We start from the raw sequence: 7,626 nt of genomic DNA, 5'->3' as shown, positions 1-7,626 counted from the left end.
CCAACTTGATTGTGAAGAAGCCAAACATCTGGGTGTATTTACTTCATTCAGCTGTTAGCAACCCCACCTCAAATAAATCTGGGAGCTATAACGCCATTTCTCAGGACAGCTCCTAAACAAACACGCTCGGCTCGCTCACCGCCGCATGTTCGAGCGTCTCCAGCAGCCCGGCAAACGCAGGCAAATACATTTGCGAGGAGGAGGATGAGGAGGAGGCCTTAATTGGAGCGTTTGACGGGCGCCTGGGGTTAATTGGGAAGCATGGAGAGCAGCTGGCTCCACCGTGGAAGTTGAGACAGGGATAATAAGTTCACCCTTTGCAGGAGAGACAGTTAGTGATGAATCAGATCAGAGGAACAGTGTACTGTAATCATCCTCACATCTCCCCTCCTCCACCTTGCACTCCTGACAAGCAGAGACAACCTGGCTCCCAGCTACGCAATCTGGCACCTATCACACAGGACTGGCAGTCGCAAGGAGATCACCCAGCAATGCTTCACACACACACACCCGCGTGCCCACACACACACACCTACTCTAACCCGGGGTTCATTCAGCTAATCACTCACACACACAATAATTCTTACCTCTAGGACACGGAACCTAGTTTATCACTTCACCGGTCGATGTATGTAAATCTCTGCAACAATGTGTGTACTAATGGCTTATTACCCTGCGTTAGCTGGTTTGCATTGATCTCTATGCCAGAGGGAGATGGAGAAACTAGAGCAGTTCGCTGCTCATATGTACCAAGCAGGACTATAATCACATTCCAGCTTGTTTCAATAAAAGACAAACATTAACATAAAGCATCTCAAAAAACACGCTAAATAAAAAAAACCTTCACCCCATCAGTGTGTGCAAGAAAAAAGGGATGGGGAAAAAACTTTCCTGGATTACAGGGTAATCAGGGCCATATGGGATGGTTCTGGGTAACTTTGTGTGTCGCTCTGAAGTGCACGACTTGTGTTTGTCTTTGCACATTATGACTTTCTGAATAAGAAAACTTTTTTGTTTTTTACAGAGGATGAAAATGCTCAGCGATTGCACATAAAGAAAAAGAAAGTAGCAGCAGCAGCAGATAAAGGGTTTAGCTTTAACACCAAACTCAGTTCCTTCGGCTGGGAGGGTGGCTGAGGGAGCTGAAGGAAGCCCAGGTAGAGTCATAGGCAGTAATGGGAGGAGACAGGGACTTAGGGCGCCACACAAAAGCCAGGCTTTATAAATAATTCCAAAAGCTAACAGGATCCCTTGTATGTGTGAATCTGTGAAATACATTCACACGTGAATGCACACACACCCACACACACAAACACTGCCACCAGGGGGAATAGGTTATTCACACCGCTCCACTGGGGCTGTTGAGCGTCTGACCTGTCTGGATTGGTAAATTTGACCAAATCTTTTTTGCATAGATGATGCAAAGAAGAAAATAAGTCAGGGAATAGAAAAACAGAAAGGCCCATTTTTCCAAGTCAAACACACACACACACATTTACACACTCACACTCACTCATAATGCAGGGCAGCAAAGCACACCGGAGACCTGTCTTGTAAATCTCTTTGTGAAAGCAGCTTTGGGGGGTAGACAGGGGCTTACATACTGAACCCTGAGGTAGAGCTACAGACTCCACTCCCTCTAACCCCCCCACGGTCTTTCTCCCTCTCCCACACACATACTCTGAGCTCCCATGTTCTCTTTTCCTCACTTTCCATCTACCCCACATTTCCTCCACTTTTCTTGCCCTTCTTTCACCTTTTTCACTTGTTCCCTCCCTCCTTCCCTCCCACCGTTCTTCCTTCTCCCCTCTCTCCTCCCCTCTGTCCGACTCGGGCTCCAGAGCGCTGGTCCTTAGCCCCCGCAGGCTCCCGTGGCGTTGCAGTGACTAATGTCCTGCCTTTGCTCAGACAATGAGTTTGAGACTGAGCCGGGAAAGTGTTGAGGAGGGGAAAAAGACTCTTGCACCTTTGACAAATGGAACCCTTCGCACTCCCATGCCCACTGAGGGAGCTTTTACAATGTTGCGCTCCACGCTCCACGTCCTCCAAGGGACGGCTGCGACCCACAAAGCCGCATCTGGGGGAACATAATGAATTCTTTGGGAAGTCTAACCTGGCTTTCTTCATGAATAAGATATATTTCCAAAGCATGTCGACCCCTCTTAATAAAAACACCAGTCTGGCAGGAATAGCCAAAGCCGTTTTAGGGCCCCATGTACACGTTAATATTTCTGTTTCTCGATAAATTTTCTCAGGCCTGCTTCTTTCCAGGCCTGTCACTGCAAGGCCAGCCCAACAAATTCCCTGGAAAGTAGAGAGGCCACGGTGACAAACTGTCATTAAAAACGGCTCGAGTCCATCTCTTTCAAGGAACTCAAACTCTTGCTCGCTCCCTCCTCTTCTCCACGCACCCTACCCCCCATGCAAAACTGAAAGGAACCGGGCTTTGTCTGAGGAGCAAAGGAGAGAGGAATCCCCCCCCACCCCTCTTCTCTACAACCCTACCTCCCCTCCCAGAACCCTGTTCCTCACTCCCTGCGGAGTATTGTTAAAACACAGCCCCCTCTCTTTCCGTGGCCCGGGCTCTTAAAACAGCGTGCTTTGCATGAGAAAAAACGATTAGTCTTCAAATGCTGCGCTGTCAAAGGAGGGCTCTTTCAGGTTCGGGTAGAAATTTGCTCAGATAGTAGAGTTCCCCTTTTGTTTTTCCAAGATGAGGCATTATTAGAGCCAGAGTCTGTTAGCATTCATTACTGAAAAGAACACACTAAAGGGGTTTATTTGGGATACCCGCCCCACACGCCCCTCCTTTTCCAACTTGCCCCAAGTCCACGGCAGACGGAAACGAAGGCGGCAGAGCGGGTAAAGAGGTACTCATCTAAAACATGTTTGGAGAGCAAAGAGAATGTCTGGGCCTGCGCTTCTTTCAGGTATTAACCTTGGGATTTATATGTGACATCCAAACAACAGACACCCCCTTGACCTCCACTCGGGGACTCACCAAAGCTCGGCGATAACTCCCACTGAAAGACAACTACAAGCAGCACGGGGCTGCAAACACACAGCGCGAGCATCGTTGCATGACAACACATAACTTAATTACTGCTGTGAGTGCAGGTGTTTTGTGCAACAAAATGCACTACACAGGGCTCAGTTTAAACAGTTACGGCAGAGGAAAAAAAATTAGTGCCCAAACTGATGCCTCGGTGCAGCCTAGCCCCACACGTCAAGAAGCAGCGGTACGTGACGGATCATTGTTCACAGCAAGCGGCCAGTTCATCTGTCTCCCAATCGCCACCCTTGACAGGAAAGCACAGACCCCCTCACGGATGCCACAACCGGCTCCCATCAAAGCTGACACAATGCCACATCTGCACTAAGAAAGAGCCCCCACCAAACCCGCCACCGCCCCGGAGCCCCAGGAAACTGTCTCTTTAGGCGCACAAACTTTACACACAAACAAATGGGCCCCCGGACTAAAAGCACTTCAACTCTCGCTGCTACACTTCACACGGCGGCCTTAAAGACATTTTTACAGCAGCTACAGCAAACAGAGGAGGAGATGAGCGGCAGTCACACGCAGGCGTGACCTGTCCGCTTCTCTTCCAAAGTGTGCGAGAAAAGAAAACACCAGTCACGAGCTGGCACACCACTGGATCCTCGCACACAAGCCCGCGTTTCTGCCGCAATAAAATTTACCGTCTCCTACAGCAGGCCTTATGTCGAGCTGTCAAACACAGCTTCATCTACCGTAAATCCGAACCACTTGATTCAAATTTATGTGAATGTTTCCCCACCCCCACTATTTTTTTTTATTGCCGTTTTCTTCACCTCACTCTGGGAGGCAAATTGTCAGGTGCAAATGGACTTTCCAAAGGACGAAAGCTATAGCAAAAAAAAAACTTTTCCAACTTTTTTTTCCTTTTTATTTTTCATGCAGTTAGAAGACAAAAAAAAGACAGTAAGAAAGAGAACAGCACACACACAAAAACAAAAAACTGTATGAATGAGAGAACAAGAAAGAGAAATAAGAGTGTGAATGAGCACGAGAATGAATGTGCACTCAGAGTACGACTGTTTTTGCTGGCTAGCAAACACCCAAGTGAATTACAATCCCTGAATGCGAGTCATATACATATGTGAAATTACATTTTTCCCTTCTCGAGTCTCATATCGCCTTCATCACTATTTTCCCTCCCCGCCATACGCCTTATCCAAAGACATCACCCCTTGGCTTGAAAGGTGCCTTTAGCAGGCTCCTTGAAACAGCGAGTGAGGGTCCCGCTCTGGGACAATGATGGTTGAGGTGGAGGGGAGCCGGGGGAGCAGGAACACATAGCATATTAAATCTGCTGGCGGAGCTGGGTCGTCCACGCACAGAGCCAGAGAGCCAGATCTGAGGCATGCCCTGAAGGGATGGCTGGGCCTGGGGATTAGGAGGCCAAGGAGAAGCCCTCGCACACCCGAAGACCCCTTCTTGTCTCTGCTCATACGCAAATGCATCCAGACATTTTGACGCTCCTCAGGTTTGCTGTCTCAGCCCAAGTTTTCAGAGCACTCCTCCGTGCCTCACAAACTGCACTTACACACACACACACACATTTCCACCCGCTCTCATGAACAGCCTTTTTTTCCCCTCAATTACTACCTCTGTCTGACTTGTCCTCTTTCTTTCCCCACTGTGTCTGTTTCATTTGATGTCAACATATCAAAGTACCAAATCATCAAAGTAAGAGAGTAAGAGATTTCTTTTGGGGGCCATCTATTCAACTACGCCAGCCGTATGCAAGGAAAGCAACAGCTAATCACAATGTGGGCTGATTTTTATTATTACATAGAATGAAACTGTCAGTTTTATCCTCTCAGGAAATTTTAGGAAAAGTACAAAAAAGTGAGGGGAAAAAAATCAACGAACCAACAGCAACCTGCAGGAAAACCCACAAAGTGAGCACGATTACACAAAACCCTCACATCTGTGCTCATTATCTAAAGGATAATCAACTTCCCTCACATTACCCTCGTTTTAACAAAACATTTGCCACCTCTTTGAGTGCTTCAGGTCGTGGCATTAGCACAACAAAACAGCTCATTAGGGCTTCTTGCATACAAACCTGATAACAGGTATACTTCCAACAGGGCAAAAAAGGCCTGAGGACACAAACTGCCTGTAACTGTGAATATAAGGCCCTTACAAAGAGGAGCAGGCCATACCTCAAAAGCTAATAGCACATCATCTCCCTGCATTAACATGACATCCCCTATTCTGCCAGGTCACCAGGTCACAGGTGTCCTCGGCCAACGTCCCCATGCATAAAAGAGAAATTTTTAAAGTTGAGATAAAGCAGCACGCTGCCGCCGCCGCCGCTGATATCTGACGGACCGATTCCTGCAGAGGGAAACGTTATCCGCCTTTTCCTCGCGCGTGGAGTTATGAAGCACAGAGCGGCAACGATACATCTTTCCTGGCTACAGTAAGCGAATGGCTCTAAGTTGTGCATCTCATTCCAGAAGATTAGCATCTTAAACAGTGCTGCATTCATCCTTGCTGCTGCATTGTAATGAGACAAAGTCCTTTATTTGGAAAAGGTGCACCACTTTCAGATAGTATCGTGTGAAAGCAGCAACAGCAAAATTAGATATACACACAGACAGTGTGCAGATTTATCTTTTACAATTTTTCACAAGGTGGACTTCCTTTCTTATGATTTATTATTTATTAGATATTTGGAAAATATATATTACATACATTAGATTATTGTGTAACTATAGAAATTGAAGCCATTATTTTTTAATTGATTTAACCATTTAAAAATGTTACATATTTTGATCTATCAGCACTGAATTGTTGATTAATCGTCAAATTTAAATGTGATGTCTTATACTGAAAATAAAATGACATGGGCCTCCTATGATGATATACAGGGAACAATATTTATCGGTGTAATTTTTTTAATTACCAGTATCATCTCAAAATGCTTAATTAAGAAGTCACACGCCATAAAAATGCATAAATACATGCAAACAAAATTTAATTACAAATTGTCCTCAAGTTGTCATTTTAAAAATAAAGCTTAGGCCTAAAATTTTCAGATTTTTAAGGCCTGACTTGTCTGCTTTTATTTTTTAACTGAGTGCAGTGGTAAATTTTCCAGCTTCAGCTCTGCGAATGTTATTTTGTTATTATTAATAAAATAGAATGGGGGAAATATTAAATGACAGTTTATGTGACAGTGCCTATTTTATTTTATTGGACAAATGTTACCAAGACCTGCAAAAGCCCCGCTCAAAGCCAAATGCTCAGACAAGATGAACGATGAGAGCAAGCTTATAAAAAAACACCCAAAAGGAGATTTATTTTTTTTATCTGTGTGTCCTGTTAAACATCTTATTTCGCGTGCGTTCGCTCGCTGCTCCGTCTCAAGGCAGCCAAACCTCCGTTAATAATTTGCCATGCGCCAAAAAAAAAGAAAAAAGAAAACCCACACACACATACACAACACTCACATTCACAAAAAAAGGGAGGATTTGAGCTGCACCGCATGGCTGAGCACCTCGGACCCTCGTCGTCTGTATGAAACCCGAGAGCAGAGGAGCAGATAAAATGTGGAACAGCTGGCGAGGAACAGGAGGGAAAGTTTCAAACAAATATCTGCACATGTGGAGGCTCGAGGGCGGGGGGGGCTCCCAAACGTTTTCATGTCCTGGACCCCCAAAATGAACACACCAGACTTCTGTTCCCCTGTTCCCACATTTTTTTTAAATCTGCACAAGCCCATGTGAGAGCTTTCTATTCTTCTTCTTCTTCCTATAATTATTATTATTGATGTAACTTTTTAAATGACACCTTGCATGTGAAGTATATCCATCCCTTTTTAAATACTAACAAACTCTAATCAACTAAAATTCAGAGGATTTATGCTTTATTTAATTTTGCTTGGGTCCCCCATAAAACCTCCCCCATGGACCCCTGCAGGGCCACAGACCTCAGTGTAATGGGCTTAAATTTCTCTGAGCACATGCGCATGCCTTCAAACACACTGTGATGTACGCTTAAATATGTTCTTTCTTAAGGGGAAGAACATCATTTTAAAAATTTTCCAATGCAAATCAAATTGTCAGAGGCTCTGGTGAGTCTCTTTAACTACGTCAGGTTAGCGGATGCTGACAGGGAAAACAAAGATTTATATGAAATCATCCAAATACTTTAATTTTCTCCGTTTTTATAACTAAAAATAATTTCATGAGGAAATTTAATGTTATAATTTATTGTCAATTTTGTTTTGAGTTTTTCCAATTTTAAGTCTCGGCTAATTAAATATTACAAAACTATAAATGACTAGGTGCTCCATAGTGAAGCAAGGGGAGGTCAAAGGTCAAGGGGAGGGTCAGCCACAGGTTTTGGGTGGATTGAAATAAAAAGTTGAACATGTATGCCGTCACTAAGTGTTTCCCCGAGTCTCTCGCTTGTTAAAGCAAATCAATAACAGATCCTGAAATATGATCACAAATGCACATAAATATGACCCCCACCGTCTCATCCCACGCCACTATACACCACACCCCCGCGCGCGCTTATTTGAGGTTCAATAAAGTTTCACTTCCAAACTCTAAGAGTGTTTTTTCCCC

At 44.8% G+C, this 7,626-nt stretch overlaps 1 protein-coding gene across 1 annotated transcript in view; it reads right to left on the bottom strand.

The window, feature by feature from the left end:
• The window catches only part of gli3 (GLI family zinc finger 3), a 96,292-nt gene that overhangs the window by 87,769 nt on the left and 897 nt on the right, over positions 1-7,626 (bottom strand). The window lies entirely within an intron of this gene.

This window comes from Pundamilia nyererei, unplaced genomic scaffold (genome assembly GCF_000239375.1).
Source record: "Pundamilia nyererei isolate P.nyererei 1_Seehausen unplaced genomic scaffold, PunNye1.0 scaffold00087, whole genome shotgun sequence".
NCBI lineage: Eukaryota > Metazoa > Chordata > Actinopteri > Cichliformes > Cichlidae > Pundamilia > Pundamilia nyererei.
The sequence above is the reverse complement of the archived record's forward strand: the minus strand, read 5'-3'. Positions and strand labels throughout refer to the sequence as shown.